This window comes from Strix aluco, chromosome Z (genome assembly GCF_031877795.1).
Source record: "Strix aluco isolate bStrAlu1 chromosome Z, bStrAlu1.hap1, whole genome shotgun sequence".
NCBI lineage: Eukaryota > Metazoa > Chordata > Aves > Strigiformes > Strigidae > Strix > Strix aluco.
This window is the reverse complement of record NC_133971.1, coordinates 56,765,463-56,785,397: the sequence shown is the minus strand read 5'-3', so window position 1 is coordinate 56,785,397 and position 19,935 is coordinate 56,765,463. Positions and strand designations below refer to the sequence as shown.

The 19,935-nt window shown below is 43.0% G+C and overlaps 1 protein-coding gene across 5 annotated transcripts in view; it reads left to right on the top strand.

The window, feature by feature from the left end:
- Positions 1–558: 558 nt before the first annotated feature.
- Positions 559–19,935, top strand: part of PAM (peptidylglycine alpha-amidating monooxygenase) — a 151,610-nt gene continuing 132,233 nt past the window's right edge. For all 5 annotated transcript variants that reach the window (XM_074812851.1, XM_074812848.1, XM_074812850.1 and 2 more), the window contains exon 1: positions 559–656. The gene's annotated coding sequence lies outside the window, so the exon portion shown is untranslated. The remainder of the gene's footprint in view (positions 657–19,935) is intronic.

The window sequence follows — 19,935 nt, the reverse complement described above, 5'->3', positions numbered from 1 at the left end:
CCCCTCCGGGACTGACACCACGTGGACCAACGGGCTCCTGCCCGAAAGGCGCGGCGACAGCGACCGCAGCCAGCCCTAAACGCACCAGCGTCCCCCGACCCACAAAGGGGGAACCCCGTTCACCTCACCGACCCACTCGCGGGGAAAGCACTGGCTTTCCGGGAGGAGCCGCAACTCTCACCCAGGCGTCTGAGCCAGGACCGGCGGCCAGGCTGGGTCGGCGCCGCTCGGAGGCCAGGCAGACCCACGAGCCCGCCCGAACAGCGAGGGGACGGGGCGGTTTGTTCCCTCCCCGCTGGGCTTGCACCGCCCGGACCCCGAGACCCTCCCCTGCGTCCCCCAGCCGCGACGCCAGGCCGGGGGCGCCGCCCTCCGCCACGTCCCGCCCCGCCCCGCCCCGCCGCGGGGACGGGCGGCGTAGCCCTTCACCCTTCCCCGGAGAAATGCGCAGGCAGACGTGAGAGGCGCCTCGTCCCCGAGCCGTGCGGGGCGGGGCCGCGGCCGAGAGGAGGGCCGGGGGGGCGGTCGGTCCCGCGGGGGCGGGGCCGGCGGCAGGAAGGCGGGGGTCGCGGCGACGGCGCGGCAGTTCCCGGTGTTGCCGCCGCCAGTAGCGGTTGAGACAGCTCGGCGGGGAGTCGGCGGTGCAGATTTCGCCCGTGAGTTTCACGTGATTCGTGTTAGCCCGAGCGCAGGGATTGCGGGCGAGGAGGTAGCGGAGGGAGTTGGAGCTGTGGTGGTTTGTCCCAGCCCTGCGGCGAGGCCGCTCCCGGTGCCGGTCCCCTCTTCGGGTGCAGGGTCCGCGTGCCCCCGTCGGCGACTGGTCGCTCGCCTCCCCCGGCTGCGCTGCCCCTTCACACGTGCCGCGGCGCCGCTCTTCGCCAGGCGGGCCGCGCTACCCGAGGCGCGGCGCCTCCCTGCGGGTGCCTGAGAGAGAGCTGCCGGCCGCAGCGCTGGGGAAACTGCTCGGGGACCGCTGGAAGGCCGCTGGGGGCCGCGACTGTCTGGCTGCTGGGTCCGGCTCTTCCCCCAGCGGGCTGCGGCGGTTTCGGGGCTGCGGCGCGGGGCGGGGGAAGCCCCGTCCTGCCTGCCCCGGCCCCGGCGGCGTTAGAGGTCTGCCGCCGCCTGACGAGGTGGGCGCATCGAGGTCTCTCTTGGAGCCCCCCCACCCTGCGCCCGCCGGGGCCTTGTGTCCCGTGTAAGGGAGACGGGAGAGACGAGCTTCCCCGGGGCTCCGGAGGGCACGCTCCCCTCCCGCCAAAGTTTCCCGCGGCGCTCAGCGCCGTCAGCCCTTGCACCGCCGGCGCGGCGGGGGGAAGGTGCGGCCGGCTCCGGGCCGGGCGGAGGGGAGCGGGGTGGCAGTCCCGGGGGCCGGTTCCTCCCGCCTGTCATGGGGTCTGTCTTAAAGGGACAGCGGCCGTTCGGGAGCGGTGCGTGTGGGCGCGATCTCGGCCGCCTCCTGCGATGATGGGGAAGATGGCTGAACGCGGGAGAGCCAGAGTCCCTTCGGACTTCGGCGCTGTTTCGTTGACGCCGTCATTTTTTCACCTCTAGATGTCCAGCTATGGAAAGCAGTCAAGTGTTGACATTTTGTTAGTCCTAACTTCCAGCTATTTTGAGCTGTGGTGTTATGGTTCCTATTAGACCCTGGCAGTGGTGCTTTTTTTGTCTTTTTTTTTTTTGTTTTTTTGAAGCTGCTGCTGCTCATTCTGTTAATTCTTTTAAAAACTCCTGTATTAGATCTTATGAATGTCTTATGCTTTATGTGTCAGTCTCTCACAATTTTGATTTGCATGTGTTTTTGAACATACCAGGTAACTATTCACTTGAAAGTGTGTGGCCATGCTGTGAGAATTGGTGTATGAACGGGTGGGTCCCAAGCCCTTTGGGAATGGTAAAGCCACTGTCAGTTCTCAGACTGTCTTGTGGACCACTAACACAGAGGTGCGGCATTGACGAGTTGGTGTGTTTTACCGTAGACTGTTTTGAGATTGCCTACTGTAGGCTTGCAGATGAGCATTCTTACAGGTTCCAACAAAAAAGAGAAATCACTGGCTTTAATTATAATTTTTAAGATACCTATTAAAGATTATGTGTTTGTTTGGCATGGAAATCTTATAAGAAGACAGGCATTTTAATATCTTATGTCTCTTCATGATATGTCACTTGATATGAATAAGGCCTTTTGTTTCCTTTTTGATTTGGGGTATTCTTTCTGTATCTTTATGGGTGTTCCTGCATTAAAAGCATCAGTAATAAATTACAGTTCAATCCCAAAATCTTAACCAAACTTAATTTTTTCGATTATTTATATGTTAGACACTTATATTTTTGTCTTGCACTGTAGCCTGAAATCAGGAGGTAGTTTTTAAAAATAACTTTATTGGAAGATTGATATGTTTGCTGAGCAGTGCTTGCAGAAAAAATGGAAAGCAGGTTGAATTTAATCCTCACATACTCAGCTAGTCTCTTTAATGAGGTGATCCCGTCAGTGCTGCAGGTGAAAATGGGAAATCTAGGAGCTAAGAGCTACAAGTAGTCAAAAGCAAATGCAGACATACAGCCCTTCCTTTGACAAATGGAGGCAGAGGTCTGCACAAGCATATGTGCAGGCAGGCTCAAAATACTCTTGAGATCTGATCCAAAATACCAACCCACCGTTTTGTTGCTTTATCTGCTTCCTTGTCAAGTGAGAACCTCGAGGCTGCTGAGTGTCAAATAAAACAAGATACAATTGAATCTGCTCTTCTGGAAGTTATTTCCCTGCATGTGGCTGATACCACAAAATAGTCAGTTTGAGAGTTTTGTTCTTGATTCCTTACATATGAATCCTAAGGAACTGTGGTGTAAATGCATACATATTAAAGACAAACTTATTCTCAGCATATTGCTTCCATGAAGAGGTTGGGATTTGTTCTGCCATCCTCATTTTACAGATTGACAGAAGTATCCACATTGCATACTCAAGAACAATGGCATGTACAATGAAATGAAGACTATATTTAAAAGTCATTTTATAACTTGCCAGTTTTCTATTTAACACTTAACTGGATCAGGCCATTACTGGTGATATTTGAGATGAGTAAATCTCCTGGGATGTTTACATGTATAATAGTACTATCCAAAATTACAGCTGTTAGTACAAACAAATACTTGAAAAGTATCACAAATCAAGCCAAACAAGTTGCAAAAATTATTTCTGGTTTATACCTGAAAACCATTTATAACAACTAGGATTAATTTATGGAGTAGGTTATACCGTATCTGCATATTCTGTGTGGTAGGTTATACAGTATTAGTCATCTTCTGTCTTGAGAATGATATCTGGTGCTGGCTGATCTGAACAAATTGTTGCTAGAATGGTTTAGCAGTCTGGTCTAGAATGACAATTTGGGTTGTCGAAGTATTATAATTACTAAAAAAAATCTCTACTTGGGGTATTGTGGTTCAGTCTAATGCTAAAGTGACAGAAAGAAACATTGGACATTCTGTAACTAATGAGCCTAGTTGAAGTTTTGGTTTTTCATGCAGCAGAACTCAAATAAATATAAGGTGTTTTCCCAAGGCACAACTAAGTATTTTCTGACTACATAAAATTGTAGTTTGAAAGGAGATAGAACCATTAGAACATTAAGACATTTAATATTTGTAGGATAGTGCATGGTAGCTTTCCTTTTTTGTCTTTTTTTTTTTTCTTTTCCCTTTTTTGTCTTTTTTTTTTTTTTTTTTTTTTTTGCTAAGGCAGTGGGGACGTATAAAATTGAAATGCTTTGGGTTGCTGAAAGACAGTGAGCGTTTGCAACATACTCCTTAATGAATAATCCCCTTCATTTCTTTGTGATAAGTGGAGTATTCTTTTCTAATATCCTGTCAATCTTACCTGTACTCAGATTCAGTTTCTTCCAACTGGCCAAGGTAAGGAGGAGATGGTGTTATTTATACACTGCCCAGGGGTGTTAAAAATCAATCTAGAAGTATTTTTGAAATAATGATTCAACATGTTCCTACAGAAAGATCTAAAAGTTTTAGTTGAAAAATACTTTGATTCACTGTATCTTCATTTTTATGGGTTATTTTATAATTTGTGTTGAAACAAATATTTCGGTGCAATTTTGTAAATTTGCCATTAGAAGCATCTGGGAATGAAAGTGTGGGGCGCTTTGAATGTTAAGATTATGATAAACTTCCAGAAGCAAAAGGTGAAATCAAGTAAGATATGAGATATAACTTGTGACCATGTGAGCAAAGAACAAGTACTGACAAAGAAAAGTAGCGTAGGTATGAATGGGAAGCAAAAGTCATGGTTAGTGCTGGCTTTTGAAACTTACTGTTCTTCAGGTATATATCTAAAATTATTATTATTATTATTATTATTATTATTATTATTTTTGAGACACACAGGTTGCATAGAGACTCTCTTTTTCATCTCTGTGATAATGTGAATGAAATGTAAAAGTAGACTTTAAAAGGATATGTGCAGATTATATGTGAAGAGATGCCAAAAGAAAGAAAACTTTTCTGTTTAGTTGATAGAAACAAGCTGCCTGACCTCTTGTCTAAGGAAGATGCTTAGCAGTCGTTAGCTGGGAAGAGCTCTGTTGTAAACAGCAGTCCATGCACTGTGATCACTTACCATACTTTTTACAGTTAAGGGGTTTTCTCACTCTCCCTCCACCCATCACTGTATTATATTACTGTTAAACTAAGTATTCAATCAGAAGAATCTATTTTACACAAAGAAAAAAGTGTGTTTTGCTGAAACCAAAAGACAATAAATGATAATCTAGGCTATTCCTGCTGCAGTGATGAACTGCCTACATTTTGTGCAACAGATGTCACTTGGCAAATCATCTGTTTTAAGATATCATGGTTCTGCAACAGCCAAACAGGATGTGTAACCACATGAAGTGAAAGAGTTTAAAGTGCAGCAGTTCACAATAGATCACTGTTAGAAGGGAACATGATTTTTATTTTGAACAAAACCAATTTCAGTAACACATATTTGTTATCTCATAGATTTCTTTCATACTTTCAGACTCATGCTTTTGCAGTCCTACATTTATGAAGACCGGGACAGATGGGTCTGGCCAGGATTACTTGCAGTGACAAGGGGAGCAAGGGATGCTGGCTATCAAGTCCTTATCCTTTTGGGTTATTCCTGACTGGTAATGATGTTGCATGATCTTTGCTGCATTTATGGGGCCTTTAGACAAAGAATGCCGAGGGTGGTATTGTGTCATACCGCATACTTGTGGTTCTGTGTACGTGGTACGGTCTCACACTCCACCAGTGCCTGCCAGTTCCTTTCTGTTATCAATATTCTTTCTTGGATTTTATGACTCCACTTGATCTCTTTATTTGCAGCAGGTGTACCATTCTTCTTACTCCTCTCTCCTGTTTTAATCTGTGCTGGTGTATATTCGTGGTCCTGGGGTACTAATACAGTATTTACTGTATTAATCTCTACAAAAGAAGGGTATGTCAAAAGTTTATAGTCTGTTTTAAAATCATCTATCCTTTTGTCATGGTCCCTAGTGTGTAGGATTAATTGAGACTTAAATAACTTTAAAAAAAAAAAGTTTGCTTCTGACACTTCCATTGAATGTTGCAAGTGGCCAACTCATTTTCAGAGTCTTCTGTGTTCATGTATGCCTCAGGTTTTTCATACTTAAGAACAAAAAGAGATTATTAGTCTTTAGTTTTTCATACTTGGGAGCAAAAAGGGATTATGAAGAAACATTTACATTGAACTTAAGATTTGTGAAACCTTTCACTTCTTTTTTTTCAATTAGGCACAGGAGTAGATTAACCCTGGAGGATGGCTATAAAACTGTGGAAGATTTGTTTTGCTTTTATTATTCCTTCCACTCAGGTATACAAATGAGTTTTTTATTAGCTGTACACTTGCTTTCTGTTGCAGGCCAGTAAATAATATGTTTTAGTCTGTATGATAAAACAATTATTCATTTTAGGGTATACTGGGTTTTTTTCATCTTTTTTTTCTGGCTTGCTTCAAAAATGTCCCATCTAATTTCCAGCCTGAGTGATTCATGGCTTTCATATACTCATTTATTCTTGTTTGGTATCGTTCAGTAGCTTAGTTCTTTCCCTCCGATTGGTTTATTTATAGAGCGCAATCATGTTTACCTTTAGACTTTATGTTGCTAGGCTGAACAATCTAGGCTGTCTTTGTCTCATTACTGGGAAAATTTTGAGCTTGTTGGGTTCAGCTTAGAGAAGGCTGAGGAGTGACTTCATTGCAGTTTACACTTTCCTCAAGGGGGCAGTAGCTGGGGAGGAGCTCATCTCCCCTCTCTGGTGACCAGTGACAGGGCACGAGGAAATGGTTTGAAGCTGTGTCAGAAGTTCACGTTGGACATAAGGAAAAGGTTCTTCACTGAGAGGGTGGTCAGTCACTAGAACAGGCTCCCCAGGGAAGTGGTTACGGCACCAAGCCTGTCAGAGTTCAAGGAGCATCTGGACAATGCTCTTAGTCATATGGTTTAGTTTTAGGTAGTCCTGCAGGGAGTTGGACTCGATGATCCTTATGGGTCCTTCCAACTCGAGATATTTTGTGATTCCAGTAACCCTTTCTCCTACTGCTTAAGAGTTTGAACACATCTTTCTAGAGCATGGTGACTGGGACTGTAGTTGATACTGCACATGAAGACAGTGACACTCATACAAGCAGATCTGTGATGGAGAGAAGTTGAAATTATGAAGTACCCCTTAAAATGGCTTTTTATTGTTGATAATTGTTATTTTTGAGTGCATCATAGTAGCTGTGATCATGTAATCACCTGATATATTTGTTCTTTCCAGCTGATAAACTGGTAGCCAAGCGCAAACAGTCCTGAAGTGTTTGACATAAAAGCATAAATTAAAAAAACAGATACTTTTGTGGTTTTGATTCTAAAAATTATCCATTTCTTTTTCATGGCACTCTGATCTTCCTGTGAATGAGTAGTACCTTTTCAGCTCTGCTTCAGCATCTGCAGGTTCTTTCCTGTATTTTGTGCCAGTTTCCTGTATGCAAATACTAAGGCTATATTTTTGAAATAGTCTCAGTTAGTGAAACTCTTATCGCTTCACTCTTGTTTCAATGCTAGTTGCCTTTCTTTGTTTAAGCGTGCATACTGATTTTTTAATTTTTTTTGCATAATCTAATCCAGTTTCTTAGCATTCAGTAGTTTTCCCTGTGGTAATATGGATGAAAATGTAATGAATTCCAGCCCCCGTACCCCCCTGCTCCCGGCCAGCCCTACTGCATTTTCTTTTGCCTGGGGGAAGGATCTTCTATTTCATCAAAGAAATATAATCTGCCAAGACAATGTAACTAAATTCATATTTCATTTCTCCTGCCACTCCATTTTTCATTTCCCTCTGTCTCTAATTATTCTTCAGAATCTGTTCCATTTCCCCTACTCTTTGATTCTGTTTTATTAAAAGCACCTTCAGTGAAATTAAAATGAATTCATGTACAGGTATGTAGATGTTAAGTAGAAGTAGCTCCAAGGTACATTTCTAAACTATAGGATGGTGGACAGCCTTGTACACTTAAAAAGGCTGTCCGATACTTACCACGGTAAGTTTCTGAGATCCGTAGCTTATAATGTTGACAAATAAGTAGGTACTGCTGGTGAAGTCTTCCATGTCAGGGTTGAGGTGTTGCTTTGCTGTGAAGAGAATAGAGAGACCCAGCAGCTGGAGTTAGAGGAGAACTTGAGGAGAAGTAGGTGAACTGAGAAGAAGAGTTGAGATGAAGGTAAGTCTGCTGAAGGAAGTCCATGTGGAGAGAATTGTGGCATCTCTAGATACTCTTAGGACCATGACCCAATGGGGATGTACAACACAGGAGAGGGAGAAATCCTATGAAGTCTGGGGATGGGCTGATAAGGATGTGGATCAGCTGAGGATCTGGAAAACTGGGATAGGAGATGGGCTTGTATGAACTATTGACCGAAAAACTGAAGTGAAAGACTGGAAGATTGAAGATGGGCTAACGTGAAGTGAGGTAGAAGAGAGGAGGAGACAGGAAAGACAGACTGAAATGGGTTGTATATCTGACCTGTGTTGCAGCGAATGTGTTACTACTTATGTCTGTGTTAACAGGTATTTAAAATATTACATCAGTAATTACTGAGTATAGTTGGATGCTTTGTTCTGTGAGGTTCATTAATGTGCATTCATAATCCAGCATCGGTGATACATAATTATACTTAACTTGTTCATCCTCATCTTTCCAGGAAGCCATAGTCTTTTAGAAGCAGATACCCATCTGTCATCGCTGATTCCTCCTGTACCCCTTCCCAGTTGAGTCAACTCTATGTCAAACTACATCTTTACATCTGTTCAGGTACTGAAGTTGGTTGTAGTCCAGTGTTTTATCCACAACAATGCTTATTGCTTTGGGACCATTTTTGGTTCTGGAGTGTCAGCAATTGTTTTGCTTTACAAGTCATCTTCCTTTAATAGAGTTCTTTTCTCCTTGAACCTCATTCATGGGCCCTAAAGCTGGATGATCTTTTCAGGAGTGAAGAAAAGGAACTCAAAAACTGATCAAGTCAGCCTTGCGTGCTTATAGCAGTCCATGTAAGGAGGAGAAAAAATATTATGAAAGCTAGCATTCATTTGAAATCAGCAGTGCTGTGTTGCAGACTTCTGTGCTATATTCTTTAATTTTCTGTGGATTATTTATATTCAGAGTGGTTAAATTCATAGAATAATAGAATGTTTTGGGTTGAACGGGACCTCAAAGATTATTTAGTTGCAACCCTCCTGTCATGGACGGGGACACCTTCCACTAGATCAGGTGGCTCAAAGCCTTGTCTGACCTGGCCTTGAACACTTCAGGGTGGGGCGGGGGGCATCTATAACTTCTCAGGGGAACCTGTTCCAGTGTCTCACCACCCTCACAATAAAGAACTTACTTATATCTAACCTAAATCTGCCCTCTTTCAGCTTAAAACCATTCCCCCTTTTATCACTAGACTCTCTGAGAAAAGAGTCCCTCCTCATCTTTCCTGTAGGCCCTCTTTAAGTAACTGCAAGGCAGCTATAAAGTTGCCGTGGAGCCTTCTCTTCTCTGGGCTGAACAACCCCAACTCTCTCAGCCTGTCCTCGTAAGAGAGGTGCTCTAGCCTCCTGATCATCTTTGTGGCCTCCTCTGGACCTGCTTGAGTAGATCCATGTCCTTATACTGGGGGGCCCTAGAGCTGGACAAAGTGCTCCAGGTGGCATCTCGAGAGAGCAAGAGAATCTCCTCCCTTGACCTGGTGGCCACACTTCTTTTGATGCAGCCCAGGATACGGTTGCCTTTTTGGGCTGTGAATGCACATTGTTGTCTCATAGTCAGTTTTCCACCCACAGATACCCCCAAGTCTTTCTCTGCAGGGCCGCACTCAATCCACTCGTTGCCCAGCCTGTATTTGTGCTTGAGATTGCCTCAACCCATGTGTAGAACCTTGCACTCGGCCTTATTGAATTTTGTGAGGTTTGCATGGGCCCACCTCTCAAGCCTGTCAAGGTCCTTCTGAATAGCATCCCACCCCTCCAGTATATTGACTGCATCACACAGCTTGGTGTCATTGGCAAACTTGCTGAGGGTGCACTCAATCCCACTGTCTATGTCACCAACAAAGATGTTAGTCAGCACTGGTCCTAACACTGCCCTATGAGGAATGTCACTTGTCACTGCTCTCCAATTGGGCATCAAGTCACTGACTGCAACATTTTGAGTGTGACCATCCAGCCAATTCCTTATCCACCAAGTGGTCCATCCACCAGACCATGTCTCTCCATTTTAGAGACAAGGATGTCATGCAGGACAGAGTCAAATGCTTTGCACAAGTCAAGGTAGATGATATCAGTTGCTCTTCCCTTATCCACCACTACTATAACCCTGTTGTAGAAGACCACCAAATTCATCAAGCACAATTTTCCCTTAGTGAAGCCATGTTGGCTGTCATCAATCACCTCTTTATTTATCATGTGCCCTAGCATAGTTTCCAGGAGGATCTGCTCCATGATGTTGCCAGGCACAGAGGTGAGACTGACTGGTCTGTAGTTCTCTGACTCATCTTTGTTTCCCTTTTTCAGAAATTTGGTTGGTTTTAATTTCTTTTGCAAGCATGTTGTATTCTGAACTCAAGTTAAAGAGCTGGGTTGCGTGGTACTAAGAATCCTAATCTCATTATGGAAGAGATTAAGGATTTCTGGTAGGTTTTAATGTATTTCTTTTATCCTAACTTAAAATAGCTTTTGCTTTCTGCTTGTTTACTGATGTTTGTATTGAAACAGTGTTAATGTATTTTGATCATAGTATTACTAATTTTTTAACTACGTTAGAGTAGTCCTTTTAGAAGAACTTTTTGTGATACCTAATTTTAGACAATCTAGCTATTCCTATAAAAGCTATTCCTATATAACATAGCTTATTACATGTGATGGTTACAAGAATGTTAAACAGTGATTTCTAGTTTTGTTTCTTTTTGACAGCAAAAACGTGCCTAATCCTTTTTTTCTTTTTTTTTTTTTTTTTCCTTTGACTGTCTCACCCAGCTTTCTCCCTGTGAGATTAATATAGAACCACAGGATGGTTGAGGTGGGAAGGAGTCTTTGGAGATCATGTAATGTAACACTACCCCCCTAGTTAAGCAGGGTCAGCTAGATCAGGTTGCCCAGGACTGTGTTCAGTCAGGTTTTGAGTACCTCTGGATGGAAACTCCACAGCTTCTCTGGTCAGCCTTTTCTCATGTTTGATCACCCTCATAATAAGCAAGTGTTTTCTTCTGTTCAGACAGAATTTCTTGTGATTCAGTTTATGCCCATCACCTCTTACCTTGTCAGTGGGCACCACCGAGAAAAGTCAGTCACTCTCTTCTTTGCTTTCACCCCATACCAATCAATCTGGTATTTATACGTATTGATAAGGTTCTTCCTCCCCTTCCCCAACAAACCTCCTCCTCTTAAGGCTAGAAACAGTTCCACAGTCCTCATATTGCAGATGCTCTATCCCTCGATCACCTTTGTAGCCCTTTTCTGGAGTTGCGCCAGTATGTCCATGTCTCTCTTGTACTGGGTTGCCCAGAACTGGACACAGCACTCCAGGTGTGGCCTTACCAGTACTGACTGGAAGCTGAGAGATCACTTCTGAAAGCTGCTAGTGATGCTGTTCCTCAAGCAATCCAGGATGCCCCATCTGCCTTTGCCAGGAGTGCAGGCTTCTGTTCACCTTGTCCACCAGGGCCTGTGCTGCAAAACTGCTTTCCAGCTGGTCAGCCCCTCAGCCTGTACTAGTGCGCAGGGTTGTCCCTTCCAGATGCAAAACTTTGCATTTCCCTTGGTTGAACTTCATGGGGTTCATGTCTGCCCCTTTCTCCAGTCTGTCAAGGTCCCTCTGAATGGCCACGTGACCCTCTGGTATATTGGCCACTCCTCCCAGTTTGGTGTCATCTGCAAACTTGCTGAGGGTGAACTCTGCCCCACTATCCAGATCATTAATGATGTTGAACAGGAGTGGAGCCAGTATTCACTCTTGGGATACACTGGTCATCACTGGCCTCCAGGTGGACTTTGTGCCAGTGATTGCCACGGTCCTTTGAGTGTGGCACTTTAGCCAGTCCACCCCACTGTCTGTTTTTCTAGACCATATTTCACCAGTTTCTCCATAAGGATGTTATGAGAGACTGGAAAATACACATATGTGGGTGATTAAGTCTGTTTAGTTAAAATAACAGTTCTCCAAACCGGTGTGTTAAATGGCTATTCTGCAGGTTCACAGAGAAGGAGAAAGCTTATCTGGGGATTCTGAGTCCACTTACTGCTACACAGTAAGAGTCCAACTCTAGCAATGGGTTGAGCTTGTTTTTGCTGACAGTAGCTTTGCAGGCCTGAAAATGTGTTTCTTCAGGATGTGACCTCAAAATTTAAAGTGGGCTTAAATTGTCAGTTAATAAGACAAAGCAATTTATGTGAAAATACCTTCTAATTCCCATAAGAAATTGCCCATATAATTTACTCAGGAAGGACAATTATCTTTCATATTTTCCGTAAGTCACAAGCTATGGTCTTTTTTTCTGTGGAATGCACTTTAATAACTCTGTCATGCAAAAGATGTTTTAACATTATAGTTTGTATGAAAAAAAGATGGTAACTCTCACAGATGAGAATAACTTGTATTTCTCTAGGAGGTCAGTATTATATAGCAATGGTTATAAAGCAATCTCTGCAAGGGTCATCAACCGATGGGGATCTTCCCACACACGCACTTCCACTGCTCCCTTTCCCGACATCCTCGGATGTTGACCAAAACATCTTCCAAAAATTGGCCTTTTAGTTCCCCCCCCAGAGTGTCTGCTGTCCCCAAAAATACGCTGGGCGGGTGGGACTTTGAGCATTGCTGTAACCTACAGGTTGCCAACAGATGTCGCTGCGGGCTGGTGCAATGCTGAGACTTCGTGGGGAGGATGCCCCTATCCGCTTTCTGCAAAACAGATGAAAAGCACAACTTTTTATGAAATGTATGTTGCAGAACGTATTAAGGAATATTGGCTGAGCGTTCTGAAATCAAAAATGTAGTCCCCAGCACCTGGGCCAGTATCTTGGTAGGGATCACTATAAACAGCTTGTTCATCCAGTGCCAAGATAGACAGTTTCAGACAGGAACCTCGTGCACATTGCTGTATGATGATAGCTTAACAACAGTTTGTTAGAGGTGTGACCCTGGACTCCTGTCCTGCTATTCAGATTTATTAATGTTCATGCCAGCAGTGTTGGCCAGTTCCACCAAAGTGTGGATGGGTGGATGGAACAATTCACAATTGTTTTTTAGTAAGGCATTAGTACGCTCTACTAAACTGGCTCCTCAAGGTTGGAATATATGATAAACCCATGCTCCCTGGTTTTCACCAGCCCGCTGCTGGAACATTTGTCCTGGAAATGACAACCATTATCTGATTTAATACAAGTGGGAATACCTAACCATTTGCTTAAAAGTTGAAGGCCTTTTATAGTGCCCTTCTGGTCAGCATGGGAAATAGGCAATACAGCCAGATAGTTGTACATATATCTGCCATCACCAGTATTTAGTGCAAACCCTGGCCTTTTGGAAGTGGCCCAATATAATGTCTGTCAGGTGTGGCCCGGGGCCACCCAGTGCTCTATCTTTCTATAGGGCTTTATGTAGCTCTGTAGGGCTGTTGTGACAGATTTCTTACTTCTGTTAATTTGCAGATTTGGTGTTCTTGAGAGGCATTTTGAATGGCCTCTTGAGCAACGAATATCTCTATTTTGTCCCCATTTCTAGGTAGCAACTATCCCTGAATGACCTGACTTAGGAGCCCACTCATCTAACACTTCCTGATTGGGGGATACTGCAGAAATACATACCTTAGCTAACTGGTCAGCAATAGCATTGTATTCCTGTGCCAGCTCACCATGATGTGAAGTGTAGGCATCTACATATTTTACCCAGAGAGCAGTGGTTTTGCACTTGCTCTCTAGTGTTTATCAGATCCTGCCACCAAAGAAGTTTACTGTGTATATCATCCAGTCATTTGTTTGTTGTTTACTAGCCCACGGTGTGAGACCTTTAGATACCACCCAAGAGTCAGTATAAAGATTTCTAAAGCTTATGGTTCTTCCAGCACCATAGCTGCAGCCATCAATTTGACATACTGGCTGCTCCCCCCTTCCCTTGATAGGTTAGGAAGGTTTGCCCAGTCATCTCAAAGGTTGCTGCTTTCTGTTGCAGTTTAACATATCTTGCTGACCTGTTAGTCAACCATACATTCTGCTCTTGGGTTAATTGCTCATATGGTGAGGCCTTCTGTGCCCAAGATGGAGACAGATCAGGTGGTGGAGGCACATTGTCATTACCTAGGCCAACTTGCGCTGTTTTCTCCTGTAAGGTACTTTGTTTCAGCTGGGAGATGTAAGTGTAGAAATGCACCATTTCTATTTCACAATGCTAGTCTGCTGCACCTTCTCGATTTACTGATAAGTCATTTGACAGTACCCACTTGTAAAACTGAGAGCAAGGTTACTGTCAGTAACCTTGACCTCTTGGGTGATTCCTTTTGTTTCAGCTAGGGTTGAACAGCCCTGTTGAAATTCTGCACTGATGGGTACAACTTTTGAGACCAAAAGCCCAACAGTATGTGCCACCTGGCCCCTTGCTGCCAGAGGCTCCAGTAACCCATGTTCTCATCCAATACTAGGACTTCAAGCTTGAAAGGCTCATTGGCTAGTTTTTAGCCTAAAACTACTGCATGGGAAACTACTTTCTTTGCTTGTTCAAACATGGTTCTTACCTTTTCTTCTGGAAAGAACTGACTTTTTTTTTTTTTTCTTACTGTATTATATAATGATCTTAATATCTCAGCCACATATGGTATGAATTGCGTCTGAACCACACAAAGACCAATAATCTTCTATTTTGATCTGCATTTTTGCCATATAAAGTATGGTTTATTTAGCTGCTTTGGGCGTCATTCCTCAAAGTCCCTGCCAAATTATCCTTCCAGATCTTACTCTGTGGCAGCTCTCTGTTTTTCCTTGGGGTTAATTTCCCGCCCATGATTTGCATTGGTTCAGTAACATTACTCAGTGCATTTTGCACTTGTTCAATGGGACCAGTGGTTGCCCTGGTGATGTGGATAACATAATCTGTGTAGCTGAGCTATTTACAGTGTGGGGAAGTATTGAAGTCTTCCAAACACTGGGCTACCAACCCATTGGCAAATTGGGGGGCTGTGTGGATACCTCCAGGGCAGTAAAGTGAAGGTGTACTGCTGAACCCAGCACAAGCATGCGGATTGCTCCTGTGGTTCATAAGCAGCTGGAATGCTAAAGAAAGCCTTTGCTGGATCCCATGCAGCTTCATATACATCTTGCTGGAGGAAAGTGGTAACATTGGGCACTGCAGCTCTTGAGTGTGAGGCAGCCTTTCTCAGTGATCATTAACCAGGCATTTTCACAGCCCAGATGGGGCTGCAGAAAAGGGGGGGGTGGGCTCTCTGAATAACTTCAGCCTCTAATAGCTTTAATCATCTGGGTGATCTCTACATAGCCTCTGGGCAGCCTGGACTGTTTGGATGCAACCCATTTTGAGGGAGACTCCAAATTAGCAGGAACTGTAACCACTTTTCCCACAGTCATGGTATGAACCCATGTTATGGTTTGAGCCAGAGGTCAACTGAGCACCATGCAGCTGCTTGCTCACCCCTTCCCCATCAGGAATGGGAAGGAGGAAATTAAAAAAAAAAAAAAGGCTCAGGAATCCAGATAAGGTTAGGGAGAGATGACTCATCCATTATGGTCATGGGCAAAAGACAGACTCATTAGGGGAAGAAAAAAACCCATCAGTTTAATTCAAACACCACCACCAGTTAACAGAGTAGTACAGTGGGAAGTATAACCACATCTTAAACACCCTCCCCTCCACTCCTCCCTTCTTCCTGCGCTCTTTGCAGAGGTGTCCTCCACATTAACCCCTCCTCAAAACTCCCCAACTCCTCCTCCCAGGTTCCCCTTCTTAAATATGTTATCACAGAGGAGGCACAGCCACCATTCTAACTGGCCCATGCCTTGGCCAGATGTGGGTCCGACTTGGAGCTGGGGGAGCTTCAAGAAGCTTCGCACAGGGCGCCCCCTCTCCCGCTGCCAAAAAACCCTGCCACACACACAAACCTAGCATAACCCAAAAGAGTATTTATCCCCTGTTGTCTTGAAAGTTTTGCCTGCCAACAAGTCATGCCCAGTAACATATTCATGCACTTTAGCTACCCACACTTTTGCCGTAAAAGGCAGGTAGGAACCCAATTGTAATATCAAAGAGATTTAACAAGCAGGTTCTTCTACGTCTCTCTCCCTTCCCTGACCCCCCAAGGGATTAATTTTAGTCGGTTTATTTTTCAGATATAGGGATGGGTCCCTGTGTATTACAGTGACCTCAGGCCTGTAACTGTTAGAGCCATCACCCGCTGACAGTTATGACTGCTCCAGTGTACTGTCAGCAAAATATAAGGTTTGTTGCTTTCCTATGGGACCCCAGCTACCTGTTACACCTCATGGAGGAAGATTCAGATCTAGACAGTTGATATGGGGTTTGTGTGTGAGCTACCAGGTTAGGGTTATTAATTGGTCTTGGTGTACTCTTCCTTTCCCTGCTGAATGGGGGAGCAGAGAGTGTAATCAGTCTATCCACTGTCCTGATTTCTTTTTGTGGTCTATTTTTTCCTTTCACTTGTTTATATTTTTCCCATAAATAGACAGTGGTTTCCTGTCAATTTTGTCTTTGGAGACTCCAGACTGGAGTAAAACTGAAAATGTCTCCTTTTGGGTAACTTTTCTGTTGCAGAGGATATATCCACAGAGTGTACACAATACACCTTCCTCTGACAAGCAGGAGGATTGTCTCTTTCATGATACCTTCTGGCACAGGGCACTCAAGCAGATTCCCTTGCAGCAGCTGCCCATACTGACATATGGGCTTCCCAAGCTTTAAGTACAAGGCCTGATAGAGCAGGCGTGGCTTGCCCGAGATCACTAACTCCTTGAATGCAATGTCTTCCACAGGGCTACCAATGCACTTCATGGTTTGTTGAATTTGAAATGGTTGGGTCAGAGTTTAAAGAGGTGATGGTGAACAGAGTATTTCAAGGCAGGCTTCTTTTTGATATAAAAAAAAGAGGTCTTTTTCAGGCTTGTAGTCATATCACTTGAAAGCAGAAGTTCTCATAATGAGTACTTGTACATTGATGATATATGGTGATAAATCTGAGACTATATCTGACCTGAAACAAAACCGCTATTGACCAGTATCATAAAAAAAGAGCATGTTGCATGAAACTTCCTCATCTTTCTTTCTGAAAAGAGTTGATCAAGCAAAAGGACATTGTATTGGTCTGCTTCTATCCTGAAAAGCTTGGTATCTGCCTTTTTCTCCCATGGGATATAGAGTGCTCACTGCTTCTTTTTAACTGCTTTGGTCTAGTGTGATCTGTTTCATCTTCAGAAGAAACTGAATTGAACAAAGTGAATAGCAACCAAATCTTCTTCTGTTTACTTGTGTCAAAGGAGAAAAAATATTTAGAGCTGCATTTAGAGACCTTTTACTATTTTTATGTGGTCTTCAAAAGGCATCTCTTGATTTGGAGGTTGGTCTTCTAACAGTAGTCTCAGTGTCATGTGATACTTGGCCTTTTATTCCTAAGGATGTCTGAGGATAATACAGCTAGTGCAATTCTATATCATTATATCGATTCCTATAATGTTGTTGCAGTCGTGCTACATAACAGTGGAAATTGTGGGCACGTGTAGTGACTTGGTAATCAATTCAGTTCTTCCTCTTGCTTTAGCTGGGTTTTGAATCTGATCAGACTGGAAGCAAAAATACATACTTAGTCTCTCTTTTTTAATAGGCATCAGAGCTAGCAACGTGTTAAGGTATTGGGAATGGTTTTTGGCCGCTTGCAAAAGTCAGATCGGCTTGTTGGATTATACTACCATTGTGATAAGCTTGTGGGTCGTCTTGGTGCATTGTAGTAATGATTCTTGACACTGTTGTTTCTTTATGGTCCTTTTACCTGCTGGTAATGGTATTCCATAGTTAGCTAATGTAGTAAGGAGTTGTCTGTTCATTTGGCTACTTGTGACTATTTCTTTTAGTAGCTGCTGGTTCAGAAACAACTTGCAAGCATGATTTTGATCAGAAGCAATCTATTTTGGAAAACTTGCTTTGAAGTGGCAAAGCTTTCCTCAGGTGTCTGTACTTAGTCTCAGACCACTGCTTGATCATGGGAGAAGATCTTTGATCTGTGGAAATGTTTGGTTTTTTGTTGTTCCCAAGGCTATACTCTGGCTTCTACTCAGGTCTGTCTTTATCCTGTTCTTGCTGCTTGGGAGTAAATAGCTTCTAGCACCTTTTTTTTCACTTTTTAGATAATAAAGTAGTAGAAAATTTCTGGCATTCCCAGTGGATTCATTATGTGAATGTTTTATTCTTACCATATTGTGTTTTGCAGCCTTGAGCTTCAGGAAGATGTTTAAAAGAGAAACTTTTATTTGTTATAATAAAAAAATCTAAATATAAATAAACATTCCTATGTAACTAATCTTTGGCTTTACTGGAAATATCTTCTTACTTTAAAAGAGGATTTCTTTGCACTGCTATCTATATAAAACTTGGTAGCTGTGCAACACTTTGAGATGAGTCTATAACTGTAGGGTAAGAGTGCACTGTAGTTGGGAGGTTTGTTGGCATAGTTTGAGCGGGTATGTCATCAAGATTGTATGAACTTTTTTAAGCTAACATAGGATTTAAATTATTATCAGGGCTTTAAAAGAAGCATGTCCCATGAGAACTGTGTCACTCAGTCTGTAAGTTCTGTTTAAAGTGTATTGTAATACAGTAGTTAAACTTTGTGTGCAGAATATGGATTTTTTTTTTTTTGTTTACTACCTTTTTCTTATTTCAGGGTAGTTGCCATCACTGGCTAGTTTGTTGTTGTCATCACCTCATGTTGTTGCATTCCCCCACATCCCCCAGTTTAATTTATTTTTGAAATGTCCTTGTTCTAGATCCAGAAACTGTGACTAGGTAGGAAATGGATCTAGCAGATGTATTATAACTCTATCTCTTTAGGGAAGTCAGTTTTCATTACAAGTACTTCCTTTATTGTCATCTCTGATACTTGAATTGTGTAAAATTAAAATTGGAAAAAATACATTACTAGTGTAAGAACAGTGACACTGATGTCAAAGTGAAACAAAGCTTCAGGATAGTGTAGCAATATTAAGTGCTCTCAAGTCAACGCTGGTGCTTAGAAAATCTGCGCTGGGGCTTTTACAGTTGTCACGTCCCACTCACCACAGAGAGCTGAAAGTAATGTTTTTACATGAGGAATGAACCTCTAGGTAAGGTTAGAAATGTTCTGTAGCATCTAGTGTTAGAGCCTAGCAGCATGAATCAAAAGCAACTGGCCTTAGGCAGGCATAGTCCGTTGATTTTACTAGTTTTGGAAGACCTTCCTCTTAGTGCTTTGTAGCTTAACACCTTTGCTTTTCTCAGGATCCTGTATGACAATAAGGAGTAAGAGAATAAGGGGGTGTCAGGAAGGCTTTAAAATGAGTTCACATTGGAAAATAAGATTTAAAACAAAAAAAAATTGACCCAAAAAAAAGCTTCAGAAACTGCAAACTTAAGTATTTTTCTCATGAATACAGAAGCAATGTGAAAGTGTTGAAGGTGACTTGTATAAAATATTGCACATACAGTACTTTCCTAATGTCTAACTGAAGTGTTTTCCGAAGATGACTTGTGAACAAAAGGGATTAGTGATTTAATTAATCTCAAACCCAACTCTCTTTATTTGCATAAATGAAGTTTCCTGACATCTTCAGTCAATTCACAGGTCTTTGCTGCTATAAATAATGTTCTCATTGTTTAGTTACTCTATTTGACCTCTTTTATTCAGATTCTGTTCAGACTATCCATTTAGTGGACACGTTTGTACTAAATACATTTGCAAAATAGACAATAAATTACTATATTCAAAGTACTTTTTGAAGAACTTGGATTTACTGTGAAATAAAATACGAAATTTTTTCAAGGTTTATGTTTCTTGGGATGTTGGCAGTTTCAGCTATAAGATACCATCTGTAGTTACTAAGGTTTATTTGTGATCTTGATGGACAAATATGTGTGCCAGAAAAAGGGGTAACCATGGACTAAAGCCACCATTGTCACTGACGTTCTTGATGCTCTCAGGATTTTTCTGGACACAAGTTAATGGACCCTTCTGGCTTTGGGCAGAGCTGCCTGCCACTCCTGCGCTGTTACTTCCTGTCCTCGTGGCTCCAGATTGTCACACTCCCTGTTGGCTCTTACCCAGGCTGACTTTGTCTTCTTCTGTCTCTCTGGTTTGTTGGTCTCAA